The sequence below is a fragment of the Acipenser ruthenus genome, chromosome 35, assembly GCF_902713425.1.
Source record: "Acipenser ruthenus chromosome 35, fAciRut3.2 maternal haplotype, whole genome shotgun sequence".
Taxonomy (NCBI): domain Eukaryota; kingdom Metazoa; phylum Chordata; class Actinopteri; order Acipenseriformes; family Acipenseridae; genus Acipenser; species Acipenser ruthenus.
The window spans coordinates 1,135,860-1,156,847 of record NC_081223.1 but is presented as its reverse complement, the minus strand read 5'-3'; the positions used below and the strand labels follow the sequence as shown (position 1 = coordinate 1,156,847).

The 20,988-nt window shown below is 37.4% G+C and overlaps 1 long non-coding RNA gene and 9 other non-coding genes across 10 annotated transcripts; 2 read left to right on the top strand and 8 right to left on the bottom strand.

The window, feature by feature from the left end:
• Positions 1 to 4,132: 4,132 nt before the first annotated feature.
• On the top strand, positions 4,133 to 4,206 carry trnan-guu (transfer RNA asparagine (anticodon GUU)). The gene has a single exon. It is a non-coding gene; the product is annotated as a tRNA-Asn (tRNA).
• A 135-nt stretch (positions 4,207 to 4,341) lies between these two features.
• Positions 4,342 to 4,414, bottom strand: trnaf-gaa (transfer RNA phenylalanine (anticodon GAA)). The gene has a single exon. It is a non-coding gene; the product is annotated as a tRNA-Phe (tRNA).
• A 1,263-nt stretch (positions 4,415 to 5,677) lies between these two features.
• Positions 5,678 to 5,749, bottom strand: trnaw-cca (transfer RNA tryptophan (anticodon CCA)). Its single transcript has one exon. It is a non-coding gene; the product is annotated as a tRNA-Trp (tRNA).
• Positions 5,750 to 6,171: 422 nt separating this feature from the next.
• trnae-uuc (transfer RNA glutamic acid (anticodon UUC)) lies at positions 6,172 to 6,243 on the bottom strand. Its single transcript has one exon. It is a non-coding gene; the product is annotated as a tRNA-Glu (tRNA).
• Positions 6,244 to 12,265: 6,022 nt separating this feature from the next.
• Positions 12,266 to 12,338, bottom strand: trnan-guu (transfer RNA asparagine (anticodon GUU)). Its single transcript has one exon. It is a non-coding gene; the product is annotated as a tRNA-Asn (tRNA).
• A 415-nt stretch (positions 12,339 to 12,753) lies between these two features.
• On the top strand, positions 12,754 to 12,827 carry trnan-guu (transfer RNA asparagine (anticodon GUU)). Its single transcript has one exon. It is a non-coding gene; the product is annotated as a tRNA-Asn (tRNA).
• A 135-nt stretch (positions 12,828 to 12,962) lies between these two features.
• On the bottom strand, positions 12,963 to 13,035 carry trnaf-gaa (transfer RNA phenylalanine (anticodon GAA)). The gene has a single exon. It is a non-coding gene; the product is annotated as a tRNA-Phe (tRNA).
• Positions 13,036 to 14,296: 1,261 nt separating this feature from the next.
• trnaw-cca (transfer RNA tryptophan (anticodon CCA)) lies at positions 14,297 to 14,368 on the bottom strand. Its single transcript has one exon. It is a non-coding gene; the product is annotated as a tRNA-Trp (tRNA).
• Positions 14,369 to 14,833: 465 nt separating this feature from the next.
• trnae-uuc (transfer RNA glutamic acid (anticodon UUC)) lies at positions 14,834 to 14,905 on the bottom strand. The gene has a single exon. It is a non-coding gene; the product is annotated as a tRNA-Glu (tRNA).
• A 1,424-nt stretch (positions 14,906 to 16,329) lies between these two features.
• LOC117968623 (uncharacterized) lies at positions 16,330 to 18,489 on the bottom strand. The gene is made up of 4 exons (XR_009310276.1): positions 18,087 to 18,489; positions 17,615 to 17,845; positions 17,163 to 17,498; positions 16,330 to 16,426 (listed from the first exon to the last, which is right to left on the bottom strand). It is a non-coding gene; the product is annotated as an uncharacterized LOC117968623 (long non-coding RNA).
• Between the last annotated feature and the right edge of the window lie 2,499 nt (positions 18,490 to 20,988).

Below are 20,988 nucleotides of genomic sequence, written 5' to 3'. Positions count from 1 at the left end.
AATTCTTCGACATGGCGGTCGTATTCTTCATCGGGCCGTTCTTCAGGCCTCTGTATGGTAGGTACCTGGGCTTTCTTTGCCATAATTGGTGCCGAACTGGAGTCAATGGGCAGGTTTTTCCTTTTTAAAGACCACCTCATGTGCCTCATCTTCTGACTGAGGCACTTAGAAAATAAGGACTACAAAAGAACAAGAGGTGAAAACAATAATTGTGAATAAATACATCAAGTTTCAGAAAGAAATGGCAAGCTTCAATTCCCAATGTATTGTTTTGCATACTTGAATTCCATCTTACCCACGGTTCATTCCCTTCATGCTTAATGCATGGGTATTTGCTATACAGCTTTTTTCCAATGGCCTGTCACTTGGGCTGGGATAATTAGCCAGGTAATAATTAGATGCTTCAGCAACCATTTTATGCCATATCCCTCTTGAATTGCCAGCCAGAAGACTTCTATGCACCAGGTCAGAAAATGGAGGCAGAGGGGTTCTGTCATCCACTGTTGAACATCCTGTAGAGTATAATAACAAATAATAATACAAAACAAAAAATAATTAAGTCTGAGGCTGACATTCATTGATAAAGAGTGCAATCTTAATAATGTGCAACAAAATTAAACTGATGAGCAACAAGAAAAAAATAAACATAAACAGGTACTTACTCCGATTTGCAAAAGATTCCATGTATGCTGCGGAGTCAAGGGATATGATTTCATTTATTTTTTCGGAATCAGACTTCTGCTCAATTGATGTTATGCTCACTTGTTCTTCTATGGGTATCTGTGGGATCCAGCTCTCTCCTTCCATCAGTATTATTAAAGATTCTGATTGCATCTCCAATAAGATTTCGTCATCATCAATCTCAGTTCCGTCAGTTTCCAGGACCAGTATATGCCCCTTTTTTGGAAGGCCAAGTTTTTGTGAACCTGAAAAGGTTATCAATAATTGATCATTTAGATTTATACATAACAAAATAAGAAATGGCAAGAACAACAGACAGCCATTCAACCTATTTGACTTTTTCATTCTATTTTGAATCTTTTCAGCTGTTGTTAGATCCATGCTCCATTTTGTGCCACCAGCCAATTCAACTACAGAATAATGAATCATCCCAACACTGCCTTAAAATTTCTATAACAGACTGTAAAATATAAGTGGAATGTAGTTAATTACACCACCCGTCCACCCATTGCAACCATACAGAAAGATTATAAAAGATTATTTGGAATTATAGAAAGTTATATCAGTAACATTTTATCTACTCACCTTTTTCAAGAACTTCTTTGAAGGATGTTCCGCTGACCATTTTTTTTTTTGTTTAGGCTGCCGATCCCACACTTTGAAGACACCCACGGTGGGCTTTGAGGTATAAAAAGGGTGAGGAACTAAGAGACTGGGAGCATGGAACTAGGAGATACCGGAATAGGAAAGAGGGAGAAGCCGAGGGAAGTAAACGAAAATAAAGAGGACGAGATTAGACAGTGAGCGGCTGGGGTTTTTTTGTGCACGGACAGTGTCAGTTTCGTTTTGTTATTTTTTTCGTGGACTCACTCTGGGAGGACTGCGGAACTTGGTGATTGAAGACATTTGAAAAGAGGTACTGACAAGAACCTTTGCGTTCGTGGTTTATGTCAGGATATCAGGATCTCTCCTGAGGCCTTCAGCTGAAGCGCAGCACCATATGGAGAGGGCTGCCCAAACAGGCATCTGGACAGGAGCCCTAGGAGGAGGTCTGGACCAGAGAGTGGATGACGTATGGTTAAGTGAATAAATACACATTAAAATGCATCTAACGCTCAAAAATAAAACAATAATTCAAATAAACAAACTGTGCAAAAAAAGGAAAACCAATCCAATTAAAATTCAAAAATCATAAGTGATAATACTGAATAAAATAATAATCAACACATTCGTCACCCGTGACATTACCACCACTGCAATCTTGAAAATGTTTGTATGCCACAGAATTTAAGATCTGAAACGGAATTTTTGGCATCTACAAAATGTCTAGCGAGTGGTGGATGAATATATTTTCTCCTAATTGAACTTTTATGCTCGCTCATTAATGCGCAATTGTAACTGTCTAGTAGTTTTACCATCATATTGCAAATGGCTAGGACAAGAAATCACATAAATGACATGAGTTGAAGCACAATCACTTGTAAGATACTGTACTCTTTTTTTTCGTTGTATGGCTTGTGCATTTTCTTAGTTTTAAATGTATTATCACAGGCGGTACACTTACGATTTGGAAAAAATCCAGTAGATTTGTCCAGTACACCTAGATCTCTCGAACATCTAAACGAGTCAGCCCTTAATAAAGACCGTCCGTGTTCATTTCGGCGTTTATGACATTGTCTATACACAACAGCTCTTATGTAATCCTATTGGTATTGAATCGATCGCAATTAATGTGTTCCATGTTTCCAGTCAGTTTGATAGTTTTAATACTGTATTACATTCTGAATATGAATAGAGCTGAATTATTAATTGTAGATAATACTTAGAATACCAGATACATATTTAGCATTAAAAAGCAATAGATGTGATTTATTTAATAGTCGTTCATTATTTTGTGTATCAGCCGCCACACAAAGCTGAGCGCAGTGCGGTATACTGTAATGATGCTGCAGTCAGTCTGCCCGGACTGCACCTGAACCATTTTAAAAACACGAAGCTTCTAATAAGCTAATTTGTAAAAGTTAGTAAAGAATTGCGCTACTATAACGAAGCTAAATTTGAACTCCTAGCTGGAGCAACGAGAGAGGGCGAGAGGGCGGGGCAGAGAAGGAGGGGGAGACGCTGCTAGGCAACCGGCTCGTGAACATTCCACTCAGCTGAGCAGAGACCGTTAGAATTTAAAAATGCGAACGTTCCGAGCGGCGTTAGGCGCTTCGTTAAATTAACACACCATTGCTGGCATTTGAATATAACCATATTTTAAATACTCAAATAGGACTGTATTAAAAAAATATATATTATGTTTTTCAAAGTAATATGTTATGTGGAATATTAAAACAATCAAATTAAATAACACATGTTTGGACACAAAATATTTTTCTTCCTCATAAGGTATTAGAAAATGTAAACAGCAGTTGGAGAATGCCGAAGTCGATCATCCTAGCATGTTAAACGAGGGCATTTCTCATGTAAGCTACGTCTAGGAATAGATCGTTTATACTGTTCTCAATGGTCCGCATCCCAGCCTGAGACCACAATCTAGTGGCCGACGGAGATGTTTTTCAAAGTAATATGTTATTTGGCATATTAAAACAATCAAGTTAAATAACATGTTTGGACACAAAATATTTTTCAGTGACGTTAACAAGTAGTCTGTTTACAACAAAAATGCAATTTGCGTTAGGAACACTATTTTAGTCGGATTTAAAATGGAAATTAAAATGGTATTGAGTGCTGACAAGAGTTTGGTATCAGCTGTTGATTTTCTTAAAACAATCTTTAATAGTAAAATAAAGAAATTTATTCTTTTTAAAAATAAGTAAAATTGAACTGTTAGAAGTGGGATTTGAACCCACGCCTCTATTCAATAAGTAATTTTGTTGCAATACTGTATACAATGTGAACAGAATCAGACATTGCTCCGTTGTCTCGAAGAAACATCTTCAATTTGTATTTAAAAAGGACGCCCAAGGTGGGGCTCGAACCCACGACCCTGAGATTAAGAGTCTCATCCTCTACCGACTGAGCTAGCCGGGCTGACTGGTGCTCCTTTCTTTCACTGTAACCAACTGAGCTATTAATTTGTCATCTTATTTGAGAATATACTGAATGACAGAACCAAAGATTCCAAATATAATCCACTGAACTGTAGCTTTATTATCATAATGAAAACAGATTACACATGACCACAGTTCTGTATCAAAATTAAGTCGTAAGTATATGGTTTCCATTGTAGCTATTTACACACACTGCTCTGTTGTCTCCCAGGGTGTTATCTAACAAAAAAGACACATGCTGTGCTGCCATAATTGATTACATAGACTTTCCTGCCCCGTCTTGCTTTCATCTTAGATGTGATCTCAGGTTCTGCTGAGTTCTGCTCCCTCGATCACTTTCAGCAGCATCTCGCCTTGCTAATCACTGCCGTATGCTTTGGCGGCTTAATAGGTTGGTCTCTGTGGCGCAATCGGTTAGCGCGTTCGGCTGTTAACCGAAAGGTTGGTGGTTCAAGCCCACCCAGGGACGATGCTTTTTGCATTTTTTAATCACATTAGATAATGGCACTCTGATACGCTGTTATTTCATCCAATTACGCTGAAGAATAAATGTGCTCTCTTTTTTTAGTTCAAAATAATACAAAACAAATATCGCCTTGCTGTTTGCCAAAACCCGGGATCGAACCAGGGACCTTTAGATCTTCAGTCTTACGCTCTCCCAACTGAGCTATTTCGGCTTGACAAGACTGATGTTTCGAGATAGCATTCTTTTTGGCAATCCAGTAAACCTGTAATGAGAAACGTTCAACAGCTCGGCAACACCATAATAGAATCCGATGCCTTTACAAATGTGTTTCGAAACTGTTAAGTTTTCTCCCAAATGCGGTTCTCAACAAATTTTTTTTTTTTTTTTGTATTCCTTCCAGAGTAAGTCCAAAAGGCAAACACTGGAACTGGCTGCCTGAAAGTGCAGCGCTTGAACTGCCTCAACAAACGCTTAGCTCTAAAACGTGTACATTGAAAGTCTATTAACATCTTTAACACAATCATCTGTATTCCAATCCACAGGGTGATCAATAAAGTGACTGCTGGCTTTGTTTAAATATTAACAAGATGTTTTCAGGATTCACGCGTATTCTGAGCAAGCACGATAGAATATGGTAGTGAAAGGACAAGCAAATAACAGGTTTATTGGCTCTGGTCTTGTATCATCACCCTGACTACTGTCCGTAAGAAAGTGGCATTAATAAAAACGTCATTATGCAAAGTTCCCAATGCGCAAATACGCAGGATATTTAAACTTCTTCACAATCTTAAACCTTCCCAAATGAATTTAAAATACTTACTGACAGGTACGGCCCTTTCCCAATGTAACACTCTGCTTTGTTTGAACACCAACGATGGGTGGGATATTATGTAGTAAACCACAATACTATTGTTCCCACTGCTCACGAGATGAGGCGTTGCCGTGGTAACCATGGTCTGTGAGGCGCCGGTGTGAAAGAGTTGCAGTGCAGCGGTGACGTCAGAACAGTCTTTCTGATGAAAACGCAGAGCAAGCTGAGAATGACGCTGCGCTTTGAACGGCGCTGTAGCTGCGCTGGAGACTGGAGGGAGCAGAAAAGACTAACGTTGGAGCTCCTGCAGAAAAATACAAAAGCTGAATGAAAAGAATAGAAACAAACACAGACGAAGGGCGGAAGCAGTGCTGGGTATATAAATAGAAAAGAAGGAGAGATTGACATGCAAGCTACCTAACGGGATTGCCCATAACGCTCTGGTCACGCCCTTTTTACCTGACCAAACACAGCAGCGCAAGATAATGGCAGAGAGACTGGAACTTGATTGAAACTGAACTGCCCCCCCAGGAAGTCATTTGTTTGTCGCTATATAATCAATATGTTGTGTGGGCTAAATTGTATAAATAAATGTACGGAAACATTCAAATTCAAACACGTTAAAAAAAATGAAATAGAGTGGAATAGAAATAAAGACGGCTTTGACCTCGACGTGATTTGAACACGCAACCTTCTGATCTGGAGTCAGACGCGCTACCGTTGCGCCACGAAGTCCTGGTGTAGTGTTTGCTTGTGATGCAATGTTAGAGTGCGCAGCGTGACATGAAAGCATGCGATAATGTGTTAATTTACCAACAGAAACATAAATAAAAGTGTATGTATTTATTTGTGAATAAACTATCTTGCTTATACGATGGGACCAGAGACCTTACATCGGCAATCTAATGATAAGCCAACCCCTGAGAGACTTTGTCTTGACCAGGGACTAATATAATCTAAAAACAAACTGCGATGGGAATGTGAATAGAGTCAAATACATTTGTACCATTCTGTAAATTATATATATATATATATACCTCAAGTAACTGTAGTTTTTTTTAAATTCTTTTTTATTTTATAACTGTAGCTTTATTATCATAATGAAAACACATTACACATGACCACAGTTCTGTAACAAAATGACAAAAACAAAGACGTTCCCATACCGGGAGTCGAACCCGGGCCGCCTGGGTGAAAACCAGGAATCCTAACCGCTAGACCATATGGGAATGTAATTATCAAACTCATTTACATGCAACAGTAGCTACACTCTAAAACCATGTGTAAGTTTGGAACATTCATAAACACTTATCTGTAACACTTTTTAAACGCGTCAAGGCGTTTACTTTATAAACATGTTTAGAATATAAACGCGTTAAGGTGTTTAAGTAATAAACACGTGAACATGTTTATTCGCTCTAACACTTTTTAAACACCTGAACACGTTTACAAATCTACAGGTGTTTAAGATCTAAACACGTAAATGCTTTCTTATTTTTACAATACAAAAAGACACAAATTAAACCACTTACTTTTATTTATGGCATATTTCAAAGTTAAGCCAAAAACTTTTTTAAACAAAAAATCTATTGCAATAGTAACAAGTATTTGAATTGTAATAAATATTTACAATTTGAAGAATAAAATCTGTTACACCTATATACATATTGTAGCGTGCATGGTGGAAGGCAGCAATAGGGCTGGTAGGTGACGTAATCACACACAGAGACATGAGCCCGATATACGCTCCTTGCAAAGGAGCCGGCTCTTTTGTACAGCGGTATCGGCGCTATGCTTTAGTGCAAGAAGCCCCGGGTTCGCGCCTGCCCTCTGGCTGTGTGTGGATTGCCTTGCCCTGTGTGATGCGCCTGCCTGCGGGAACCGAGATCGCTACAATATATATGATTGTATTTAAAACATCAAATAGAATACTGTATATGTCCACTCCCTCAAATAAATTATTTAAATAGACAATAAAAACATACTACCTTATCATGAAATTCAGTTTTAACAAATAATTATTTAATTTGTTTACAGATATTTACAATTATGTAAGAATGTTATTGTTGTAATTCACTAATTTAATCATTGAACCCTTTTGCAAAAAATCTGTATTCATGGGATTTGCATCCAGTAAATGGGTCTCCCAATATATATTGCTGCAGGAATCCAAGCACCTGCGAATAAACTTTGGGGTACTGCAGGTGGAAGGCATAGTACATTCCCAGGAGAACAAGCACAGCATCTAATACAGTTTTTGCTTGGCAAAATATCGCAACAGTATCTCCTACTATTACAGCTTCCTGGAGGGTGTTCTTTGCAACACAAAGAACAAGATGTGGTGGTTCTTCTTGTGTGGTTTTCAGGTACTTGTCAAGTTCACTTGTAGATATATCCTGAAAAATATAACAGAATGAAATGATGACAAAATAATATAAATATATAAAATATAACATTTTTATTGTACTTTGTTAGATACATTTAATTTAATTTTAAATTTACTGTGTCAATTGTTAGCATTATATAAGTCAATATAATTATGCTTGAATGACAGTAAGATGACATCTTGTTTGAAGCCGAGTCAATGGGTGCCCCCCCACTCCCAAACATTTTGATTAATGTTATTTAGTATAATTACCTCATATACAGTGATGACCGAAACTGACTTTTTCCCCTTTCCTTCATCAAATTTAGTTTTTTCTTCAATGAGCTGAATTACAGGGGTGGGGGTAATGACCTTTGTATAAGTAATTGCTTTGTACAGTGGCGGGGTGTGAAGGGGGAGAGGGAGGAGGTTTGTTGTTCTTTTTGTTTGTTACCTTCGTGCGTTTCCAGCTGGCAAAGCCACAAGTCATTCACAAGAATACAATGTGTTTTGTGATCGTTTATTTCCTCACCTCTTTCTTGGATCCAATCAGTAACTCAGAGACCGTCCTAACCTGTTCAGCCCTTTTGCACAATGTTTCAAATCATGTACTTCCAAGGACCATTGCAAATTCACCCATTACCTAATAGAAAAACACATGCACAAGTATGAAGTTGAAAAAAAAAAAAAAATAAATAAATAAATACCTCCAACGCAGGAATGTTGAACTAGAATTTATAAACCCAGGACCTATGCTGTCAGATAACAGTTTTAGAAAATGGTTGACATTACATTAAAAATAAATATTTACTTAAAATGAATAAAAAATAAAGTAAAATAAATGTCACAAAATGAGTTTCTGTATATCATCATCATAATAACTGTACTTGGATTGGATTAAAGCAAATCGCAACCTTTAATCCAACATTCACAACCACAATTTTAATTTTATTTTAGTGATCAGTAATATTGACTGTTTGATGAGACTGTAGAAGGAAAATAATAATGCAGTTAACTGTAAGCAGGTGAATTGTAGTATGCCCTCTATATCTTTACAATAACATGAGTAAATAAACAGATACTTACAAATTTTCCCCATTCAAAACAAGGGTAAACTTCAACAATTGGTTTAATTCTTCCAGCTGGAAGAGTGGTCAGCCACAATCGACGATTGCCAAACGTTTCTTTAAGAAGAATGTCTATGTGATTGTCATCAGGCTTATTTTTGTCAAATTCTTTTCTTAATTCTTCGACATGGCGGTCGTATTCTTCATCGGGCCGTTCTTCAGGCCTCTGTATGGTAGGTACCTGGGCTTTCTTTGCCATAATTGGTGCCGAACTGGAGTCAATGGGCAGGTTTTTCCTTTTTAAAGACCACCTCATGTGCCTCATCTTCTGACTGAGGCACTTAGAAAATAAGGACTACAAAAGAACAAGAGGTGAAAACAATAATTGTGAATAAATACATCAAGTTTCAGAAAGAAATGGCAAGCTTCAATTCCCAATGTATTGTTTTGCATACTTGAATTCCATCTTACCCACGGTTCATTCCCTTCATGCTTAATGCATGGGTATTTGCTATACAGCTTTTTTCCAATGGCCTGTCACTTAGGCTGGGATAATTAGCCAGGTAATAATTAGATGCTTCAGCAACCATTTTATGCCATATCCCTCTTGAATTGCCAGCCAGAAGACTTCTATGCACCAGGTCAGAAAATGGAGGCAGAGGGGTTCTGTCATCCACTGTTGAACATCCTGTAGAGTATAATAACAAATAATAATACAAAACAAAAAATAATTAAGTCTGAGGCTGACATTCATTGATAAAGAGTGCAATCTTAATAATGTGCAACAAAATTAAACTGATGAGCAACAAGAAAAAAATAAACATAAACAGGTACTTACTCCGATTTGCAAAAGATTCCATGTATGCTGCGGAGTCAAGGGATATGATTTCATTTATTTTTTCGGAATCAGACTTCTGCTCAATTGATGTTATGCTCACTTGTTCTTCTATGGGTATCTGTGGGATCCAGCTCTCTCCTTCCATCAGTATTATTAAAGATTCTGATTGCATCTCCAATAAGATTTCGTCATCATCAATCTCAGTTCCGTCAGTTTCCAGGACCAGTATATGCCCCTTTTTTGGAAGGCCAAGTTTTTGTGAACCTGAAAAGGTTATCAATAATTGATCATTTAGATTTATACATAACAAAATAAGAAATGGCAAGAACAACAGACAGCCATTCAACCTATTTGACTTTTTCATTCTATTTTGAATCTTTTCAGCTGTTGTTAGATCCATGCTCCATTTTGTGCCACCAGCCAATTCAACTACAGAATAATGAATCATCCCAACACTGCCTTAAAATTTCTATAACAGACTGTAAAATATAAGTGGAATGTAGTTAATTACACCACCCGTCCACCCATTGCAACCATACAGAAAGATTATAAAAGATTATTTGGAATTATAGAAAGTTATATCAGTAACATTTTATCTACTCACCTTTTTCAAGAACTTCTTTGAAGGATGTTCCGCTGACCATTTTTTTTTTTGTTTAGGCTGCCGATCCCACACTTTGAAGACACCCACGGTGGGCTTTGAGGTATAAAAAGGGTGAGGAACTAAGAGACTGGGAGCATGGAACTAGGAGATACCGGAATAGGAAAGAGGGAGAAGCCGAGGGAAGTAAACGAAAATAAAGAGGACGAGATTAGACAGTGAGCGGCTGGGGTTTTTTTGTGCACGGACAGTGTCAGTTTCGTTTTGTTATTTTTTTCGTGGACTCACTCTGGGAGGACTGCGGAACTTGGTGATTGAAGACATTTGAAAAGAGGTACTGACAAGAACCTTTGCGTTCGTGGTTTATGTCAGGATATCAGGATCTCTCCTGAGGCCTTCAGCTGAAGCGCAGCACCATATGGAGAGGGCTGCCCAAACAGGCATCTGGACAGGAGCCCTAGGAGGAGGTCTGGACCAGAGAGTGGATGACGTATGGTTAAGTGAACAAATACACATTAAAATGCATCTAACGCTCAAAAATAAAACAATAATTCAAATAAACAAACTGTGCAAAAAAAGGAAAACCAATCCAATTAAAATTCAAAAATCATAAGTGATAATACTGAATAAAATAATAATCAACACATTCGTCACCCGTGACATTACCACCACTGCAATCTTGAAAATGTTTGTATGCCACAGAATTTAAGATCTGAAACGGAATTTTTGGCATCTACAAAATGTCTAGCGAGTGGTGGATGAATATATTTTCTCCTAATTGAACTTTTATGCTCGCTCATTAATGCGCAATTGTAACTGTCTAGTAGTTTTACCATCATATTGCAAATGGCTAGGACAAGAAATCACATAAATGACATGAGTTGAAGCACAATCACTTGTAAGATACTGTACTCTTTTTTTTCGTTGTATGGCTTGTGCATTTTCTTAGTTTTAAATGTATTATCACAGGCGGTACACTTACGATTTGGAAAAAATCCAGTAGATTTGTCCAGTACACCTAGATCTCTCGAACATCTAAACGAGTCAGCCCTTAATAAAGACCGTCCGTGTTCATTTCGGCGTTTATGACATTGTCTATACACAACAGCTCTTATGTAATCCTATTGGTATCGAATCGATCGCAATTAATGTGTTCCATGTTTCCAGTCAGTTTGATAGTTTTAATACTGTATTACATTCTGAATATGAATAGAGATGAATTATTAATTGTAGATAATACTTAGAATACCAGATACATATTTAGCATTAAAAAGCAATAGATGTGATTTATTTAATAGTCGTTCATTATTTTGTGTATCAGCCGCCACACAAAGCTGAGCGCAGTGCGGTATACTGTAATGATGCTGCAGTCAGTCTGCCCGGACTGCACCTGAACCATTTTAAAAACACGAAGCTTCTAATAAGCTAATTTGTAAAAGTTAGTAAAGAATTGCGCTACTATAACGAAGCTAAATTTGAACTCCTAGCTGGAGCAACGAGAGAGGGCGAGAGGGCGGGGCAGAGAAGGAGGGGGAGACGCTGCTAGGCAACCGGCTCGTGAACATTCCACTCAGCTGAGCAGAGACCGTTAGAATTTAAAAATGCGAACGTTCCGAGCGGCGTTAGGCGCTTCGTTAAATTAACACACCATTGCTGGCATTTGAATATAACCATATTTTAAATACTCAAATAGGACTGTATTAAAAAAAATATATTATGTTTTTCAAAGTAATATGTTATGTGGAATATTAAAACAATCAAATTAAATAACACATGTTTGGACACAAAATATTTTTCTTCCTCATAAGGTATTAGAAAATGTAAACAGCAGTTGGAGAATGCCGAAGTCGATCATCCTAGCATGTTAAACGAGGGCATTTCTCATGTAAGCTACGTCTAGGAATAGATCGTTTATACTGTTCTCAATGGTCCGCATCCCAGCCTGAGACCACAATCTAGTGGCCGACGGAGATGTTTTTCAAAGTAATATGTTATTTGGCATATTAAAACAATCAAGTTAAATAACATGTTTGGACACAAAATATTTTTCAGTGACGTTAACAAGTAGTCTGTTTACAACAAAAATGCAATTTGCGTTAGGAACACTATTTTAGTCGGATTTAAAATGGAAATTAAAATGGTATTGAGTGCTGACAAGAGTTTGGTATCAGCTGTTGATTTTCTTAAAACAATCTTTAATAGTAAAATAAAGAAATTTATTCTTTTTAAAAATAAGTAAAATTGAACTGTTAGAAGTGGGATTTGAACCCACGCCTCTATTCAATAAGTAATTTTGTTGCAATACTGTATACAATGTGAACAGAATCAGACATTGCTCCGTTGTCTCGAAGAAACATCTTCAATTTGTATTTAAAAAGGACGCCCAACGTGGGGCTCGAACCCACGACCCTGAGATTAACAGTCTCATCCTCTACCGACTGAGCTAGCCGGGCTGACTGGTGCATGGTTCTTTCACTGTAACCAACTGAGTTATTAATTTGTCATCTTATTTGAGAAAATAGTGAATGACAGAACCAAAGATTCCAAATATAATCCACTGAACTGTAGCTTTATTATCATAATGAAAACAGATTACACATGACCACAGTTCTGTATCAAAATTAAGTCGTAAGTATATGGTTTCCATTGTAGCTATTTACACACACTGCTCTGTTGTCTCCCAGGGTGTTATCTAACAAAAAAGACACATGCTGTGCTGCCATAATTGATTACATAGACTTTCCTGCCCCGTCTTGCTTTCATCTTAGATGTGATCTCAGGTTCTGCTGAGTTCTGCTCCCTCGATCACGTTCTGCAGCATCTCGCCTTGCTAATGACTGCCGTATGCTTTGGAAGCTTAATAGGTTGGTCTCTGTGGCGCAATCGGTTAGCGCGTTCGGCTGTTAACCGAAAGGTTGGTGGTTCAAGCCCACCCAGGGACAATGCTTTTTGCATTTCTTAATCACATTAGATAATGGCACTCTGATACGCTGTTATTTCATCCAATTACGCTGAAGAATAAATGTGCTCTATTTTTTTAGTTCAAAATAATACAAAACAAATATCGTCTTGCTGTTTGCCGAAACCCGGGATCGAACCAGGGACCTTTAGATCTTCAATCTAACGCTCTCCCAACTGAGCTATTTCGGCTTGACAAGACTGATGTTTCGAGATAGCATTCTTTTTGGCAATCCAGTAAACCTGTAATGAGAAACGTTCAACAGCTCGGCAACACCATAATAGAATCCGATGCCTTTACAAATGTGTTTCGAAACTGTTAAGTTTTCTCCCAAATGCGATTCTCAACAAATGTTTTGTTTTTTTTTGTATTCCTTCCAGAGTAAGTCCAAAAGGCAAACACTGGAACTGGCTGCCTGAAAGTGCAGCGCTTGAACTGCCTCAACAAACGCTTAGCTCTAAAACGTGTACATTGAAAGTCTATTAACATCTTTAACACAATCATCTGTATTCCAATCCACAGGGTGATCAATAAAGTGACTGCTGGCTTTGTTTAAATATTAACAAGATGTTTTCAGGATTCACGCGTATTCTGAGCAAGCACGATAGAATATGGTAGTGAAAGGACAAGCAAATAACAGGTTTATTGGCTCTGGTCTTGTATCATCACCCTGACTACTGTCCGTAAGAAAGTGGCATTAATAAAAACGTCATTATGCAAAGTTCCCAATGCGCAAATACGCAGTATATTTAAACTTCTTCACAATCTTAAACCTTCCCAAATGAATTTAAAATACTTACTGACAGGTACGGCCCTTTCCCAATGTAACACTCTGCTTTGTTTGAACACCAACGATGGGTGGGATATTATGTAGTAAACCACAATACTATTGTTCCCACTGTTCATGAGATGAGGCGTTGCCGTGGTAACCATGGTCTGTGAGGCGCCGGTGTGAAAGAGTTGCAGTGCAGCGGTGACGTCGGAACAGTCTTTCTGATGAAAACGCAGAGCAAGCTGAGAATGACGCTGCGCTTTGAACGGCGCTGTAGCTGCGCTGGAGACTGGAGGGAGCAGAAAAGACTAACGTTGGAGCTCCTGCAGAAAAATAGAAAAGCTGAATGATGAAAAGAATAGAAACAAACACAGACGAAGGGCGGAAGCAGTGCTGGGTATATAAATAGAAAAGAAGGAGAGATTGACATGCAAGCTACCTAACGGGATTGCCCATACCGCTCTGGTCACGCCCTTTTTACCTGACCAAACACAGCAGCGCAAGATAATGGCAGAGAGACTGGAACTTGATTGAAACTGAACTGCCCCCCCAGGAAGTAATTTGTTTGTCGCTATATAATCAATATGTTGTGTGGGCTAAATTGTATCAATAAATGTTCTGATTTCAAATTCAAACACGCTAAAAAATGATATAGAGCGGAATAGATATAAAGACGGTTGTGACCTCGACGTGATTTGAACACGCAACCTTCTGATCTGGAGTCAGACGCGCTACCGTTGCGCCACGAAGTCCTGGTGTACTGTTTGCTTGTGATGCAATGTTAGAGTGCACAGCGTGACATGAACGCATGCGATAATGTGTTAATTTACCAACAGAAACATCAATAAGTGTATGTATTTATTTGTGAATAAACTATCTTGCTTATACGATGGGACCAGAGACCTTACATCGGCAATCTAATGATAGGCAAACCCCTGAGAGACTTTGTCTTGACCAGGGACTAATATAATCTAAAAACAAACTGCGATGGGAATGTGAATAGAGTCAAATACATTTGTACCATTCTGTAAATTATATATATATATATATATATATATATATATATATATATATATATATATATATATATATACACCTCAAGTAACTGTAGGTTTTTTTAAATACTTTTTTTATTTTATAACTGTAGCTTTATTATCATAATGAAAACACATTACACATGACCACAGTTCTGTAACAAAATGACAAAAACAAAGACGTTCCCATACCGGGAGTCGAACCCGGGCCGCCTGGGTGAAAACCAGGAATCCTAACCGCTAGACCATATGGGAAGGTGATTATCAAACTCATTTACATGCAACAGTAGCTACACTCTAAAACCATGTGTAAGTTTGGAACATTCATAAACACTTATCTGTAACACTTTTTAAACGCGTCAAGGCGTTTACTTTATAAACATGTTTAGAATATAAACGCGTTAAGGTGTTTAAGTAATAAACACGTGAACATGTTTATTCGCTCTAACACTTTTTAAACACCTCAACACGTTTACAAATCTACAGGTGTTTAAGATCTAAACACTTAAATGCTTTCTTATTTTTACAATACAAAAAGACACAAATTAAACAACTTACTTTTATTTATTGCATATTTCAAAGTTAAGCCAAAAACTTTTTTAAACAAAAAATCTATTGCAATAGTAACAAGTATTTGAATTGTAATAAATATTTACAATTTGAAGAATAAAATCTGTTACACCTATATACATATTGTAGCGTGCATGGTGGAAGGCAGCAATAGGGCTGGTAGGTGACGTAATCACACACAGAGACATGAGCCCGATATACGCTCCTTGCAAAGGAGCCGGCTCTTTTGTACAGCGGTATCGGCGCTATGCTTTAGTGCAAGAGGTCCCGGGTTCGCGCCTGCCCTCTGGCTGTGTGTGGATTGCCTCGCCCTGTGTGATGCGCCTGCCTGCGGGAACCGAGATCGCTACAATATATATGATTGTATTTAAAACATCTAAAACATCAAATAGAATACTGTATATGTCCACTCCCTCAAATAAATTATTTAAATAGACAATAAAAACATACTACCTTATCATGAAATTCAGTTTTAACAAATAATTATTTAATTTGTTTACAGATATTTACAATTATGTAAGAATGTTATTGTTGTAATTCACTAATTTAATTGTTGAACCCTTTTGCAAAAAATCTGTATTGATGGGATTTGCATCCAGTAAATGGGTCTCCCAATATATATTGCTGCAGGAATCCAAGCACCTGCGAATAAACTTTGGGGTACTGCAGGTGGAAGGCATAGTACATTCCCAGGAGAACAAGCACAGCATCTAATACAGTTTTTGCTTGGCAAAATATCGCAACAGTATCTCCTACTATTACAGCTTCCTGGAGGGTGTTCTTTGCAACACAAAGAACAAGATGCGGTTGTTCTTCTTGTGTGGTTTTCAGGTACTTGTCAAGTTCACTTGTAGATATATCCTGAAAAATATAACATAATGAAATTATGACAAAATAATATAAATGTATAAAATATAACATTTTTATTGTACTTTGCTAGATACATTTAATTTGATTTTAAATTTACTGTGTCAATATTTAGCATTATATAAGTCAATATAATTATGCTTGAATGACAGTAAGAGGATATCTTGTTTGAAGCCGAGTCAATGGGTGCCCCCCCCACTCCCAAACATTTTGATTAATGTTATTTAGTATAATTACCTCATATACAGTGATGACCGAAACTGACTTTTTCCCCTTTCCTTTATCAAATTTAGTTTTTTCTTCAGTGAGCTGAATTACAGGTAGCATTCTGAGATCTCCCTGAAAAGAAAAATGTGGCGGGGGTAATGACCTTTGTATAAGTAATTGCTTTGTACAGTGGCGGGGTGTGAAGGGGAGAGGGAGGGGGTTTGTTCTTTTTGTTTGTTACCTTCGTGTGTTTCCAGCTGGCAAAGCCACAAGTCATTCACAAGAATACAATGTGTTTTGTGATCGTTTATCTCCTCACCTCTTTCTTGGATCCAATCAGTAACTCAGAGACCGTCCTAACCTGTTCAGCCCTTTTGCACAATGTTTCAAATCATGTACTTCCAAGGACCATTGCAAATTCACCCATTACCTCATAGAAAAACACATGCACAAGTATGAAGTTGAAAAAAAATAAATAAATAAAAAATACCTCCAACGCAGGAATGTTGAACTAGAATTTATAAACCCAGGACCTCTGCTGTCAGATAACAGTTTTAGAAAACGGTTGACATTACATTAAAAATAAATAAAAATAAAAATCAATAAAAAATAAAGTAAAATAAATGTCACAAAATGAGTTTCTGTATATCATCATCATAATAACTGTACTTGGATTGGATTAAAGCAAATCGCAACCTTTCAACCAACATTCACAACCACAATTTGAATTTTATTTTACTGATCAGTAATATTGACTGTTTGATGAAACTGTAGAAGGAAAATAATAATGCAGTTAACTGTATGCAGGTGAATTGTAGTATGCCCTCTATAACTTTACAATAACATGAGTAAATAAACAAATACTTACAAATTTTCCCCATTCAAAACAAGGGTAAACTTCAACAATTGGTTTAATTCTTCCAGCTGGAAGAGTGGTCAGCCACAATCGACGATTGCCAAACGTTTCTTTAAGAAGAATGTCTATGTGATTGTCATCAGGCTTATTTTTGTCAAATTCTTTTCTTAATTCTTCGACATGGCGGTCGTATTCTTCATCGGGCCGTTCTTCAGGCCTCTGTATGGTAGGTACCTGGGCTTTCTTTGCCATAATTGGTGCTGAACTGGAGTCAATGGGCAGGTTTTTCCTTTTTAAAGACCACCTCATGTGCCTCATCTTCTGACTGAGGCACTTAGAAAATAAGGACTACAAAACAACAAGAGGTGAAAACAATAATTGTGAATAAATACATCAAGTTTCAGAAAGAAATGGCAAGCTTCAATTCCCAATGTATTGTTTTGCATACTTGAATTCCATCTTACCCACGGTTCATTCCCTTCATGCTTAATGCATGGGTATTTGCTGTACCGCTTTTTTTCCAATGGCCTTGTATTCAGAACTGTCACTTAGGCTGGGATAATTAGCCAGGTAATAATTAGATGCTTCATCAACCATTTTATGCCATATCCCTCTTGAATTGCCATCCAGAAGACTTCTATGCACCAGGGCAGAAAATGGAGGCAGAGGGGTTCTATCATCCACTGTTGAACATCCTGTAGAGTATAATAACAAATAATAATACAAAACAAAAATAAGTCTGAGGCTGATATTCATTGATAAAGAGTGCAATCTTAATAATGTGCAACAAAATTAAATTGATGAGCAACAGGAAAAAAATAAAAATAAACAGGTACTTCGATTTGCAAAAGATTCCATGTATGCTGCGGAGTCAAGGGATATGATTTTATTTATGTTTTCGGAATCAGACTTCTGCTCAATTGATGTTATGCTCACCTGTTCTTCTATGGGTGTCTGTGGGATCCAGCTCTCTCCTTCCATCAGTATTATTAAAGTTTCTGATTGCATCTCCAATAAGATTTCGTCATCATCAATCTCAGTTCCGTCAGTTTCCAGGACCAGTATATGCCCCTTTTTTGGAAGGCCAAGTTTTTGTGAACCTGAAAAGGTTATCAATAATTGATCATTTAGATTTATACATAACAAAATAAGAAATGGCAAGAACAACAGACAGCCATTCAACCTATTTGACTTTTTCATTCTATTTTGAATCTTTTCAGCTGTTGTTAGATCCGTGCTCCATTTTGTGCCACCAGCCAATTCAACTACAGAATAATGAATCATCCCAACACTGCCTTAATATTTCTAGAACAGACTGTAAAATATAAGTGGAATGTAGTTAATTACACCACCCGTCCACCCATTGCAACCATACAGAAAGATTATAAAGGATTATTTGGAATTATAGAAAGTTATATCAGTAACATTTTATCTACTCACCTTTTTCAAGAACTTCTTTGAAGGATGTTCCGCTGACCATTTTTTTTGTTTAGGCTGCCGATCCCACACTTTGAAGACACCCACGGTGGGCTTTGAGGTATAAAAAGGGTGAGGAACTAAGAGACTGGGAGCATGGAACTAGGAGATACCGGAATAGGAAAGACAGAGAAGCCGAGGGAAGTAAACGAAAATAAAGAGGACGAGATTAGACAGTGAGCAGCTGGGGGTTTTTTGTGCACGGACAGTGTCAGTTTTGTTTTGTTATTTTGTTTCGTGGACTCACTCTGGGAGGACTGCGGAACTTGGTGATTGAAGACATTTGAAAAGAGGTACTGATAAGAACCTTTGCGTTCGTGGTTTATGTCAGGATATCAAGATCTCTCCTGAGGCCTTCAGCTGAAGCGCAGCACCCTATGGAGAGGGCTGCCCAAACAGGCATCTGGACAGGAGCCCTAAGAGGAGGTCTGGACCAGAGAGAGGATGACGTATGGTTAAGTGAACAAATACACATTAAAATGCATCTAACGCTCAAAAATAAAACAATAATTCAAATAAACAAACTGTGCAAAAAAAGGAAAACCAATCCAATTAAAATTCAAAAATCATAAGTGAAAATACTGAATAAAATAATAATCAACACATTCGTCACCCGTGACATTACCACCACTGCGATCTTGAAAATGTTTGTATGCCACAGAATTTAAGATCTGAAACGGAATTTTTGGCATCTACAAAATGTCTAGCTAGTGGTGGATGAATATATTTTCTCCTAATTGAACTTTTATGCTCGCTCATTAATGTGCAATTGTAACTGTCTAGTAGTTTTGCTATCATATTGCAAATGGCTAGGAGAAGAAATCACATAAATGTCATGAGCTGAAGCACAATCACTTCTAAGATACTGTACTCTTTTTTTTCGTTGTATGGCTTGTGCATTTTCTTAGTTTTAAATGTATTATCACAGGCGGTACACTTACGATTTGGAAAAAATCCAGTAGATTTGTCCAGTACACCTAGATCTCTCGAACATCTAAACGAGTCAGCCCTTAATAAAGACCGTCCGTGTTCATTTCGGCGTTTATGACATTGTCTATACACAACAGCTCTTATGTAATCCTATTGGTATCGAATCGATCGCAATTAATGTGTTCCATGTTTCCAGTCAGTTTGATAGTTTTAATACTGTATTACATTCTGAATATGAATAGAGCTGAATTATTAATTGTAGATAATACTTAGAATACCAGATACATATTTAGCATTAAAAAGCAATACAAGTGATTTATTTAACAGTCGTTCATTATTTTGTGTATCAGCCGCCACACAAAGCTGAGCGCAGTGCGGTATACTGTAATGATGTTCCAGTCAGTCTGCCCGGACTGCACCTGAACCATCTTAAAAACACGAAGCCCCTAATAAGCTAATTTGTAAAAGTTAGTAAAGAATTGCGCTAATATAATGAAGCTAAATTTGAACTCCTAGCTGGAGCAACGAGAGAGGGCGAGAGGGCGGTGCAGAGAAGGAGGGGGAGACGCTGCTAGGCAACCGGCTCGTGAACATTCCGCTCAGCTGAGCAGAGACCGTTAGGATTTAAAAATGCGAACGTTCCGAGCGGCGTTAGGCGCTTCGTTAAATTAACACACCGTTGCTGGAATTTGAATATAACCATATTTAAAATACTCAGATAGGACTGTATTAAAAATATATATTATGTTTTTCAAAGTAATATGTTATTTGGAATATTAAAACAATCAAATTAAATAACACATGTTTGGACACCAAATATTTTTCTTCCTCATAACGTGTTAGAAAATGTAAACAGCAGTTGGAGAATGCCGAAGTCGATCATCCTAGCATGTTAAACGAGGGCATTTCTCCTGTAAGCTGCGTCTAAGAATAGATCGTTTATACTGTTCTCAATGGTCCGCATCCCAGCCTGAGACTTTAACTTTGACGTTAAAAAGTAGTCTGTTTACAACAAAATGCAATCTGTGTTAGGAACACTATTTTAGTCGGATTTAAAAAGGAAATTAAAATGGTTTTGAGTGCTGACAAGAGTTTGGTATCAGCTGTTGATTTCCTTGAAACAATATTTTATAGTAAAATGAACACATTTATTCCTTTTAAAGTAAGATTGAACTGTTTAAAGTGGGATTTGAAACCACGTCTCCATTCGGAGTTCAGAACACACAATTCTTTGAAAAGACAAGAGTTCGTGAGTCTGGCGCCTTAGACCACATTGCCATCCTGACAACCCAACCTAAAACTAAGATTATGTATTTCAGTATCGTTATAGCTATAAACGATGCACGCATTTTACAATAGTAATTGCTATTTGACAATGACCAATAAGTAATTTTGTTGCAATACTGTATACAATGTGAACAGAATCAGACAT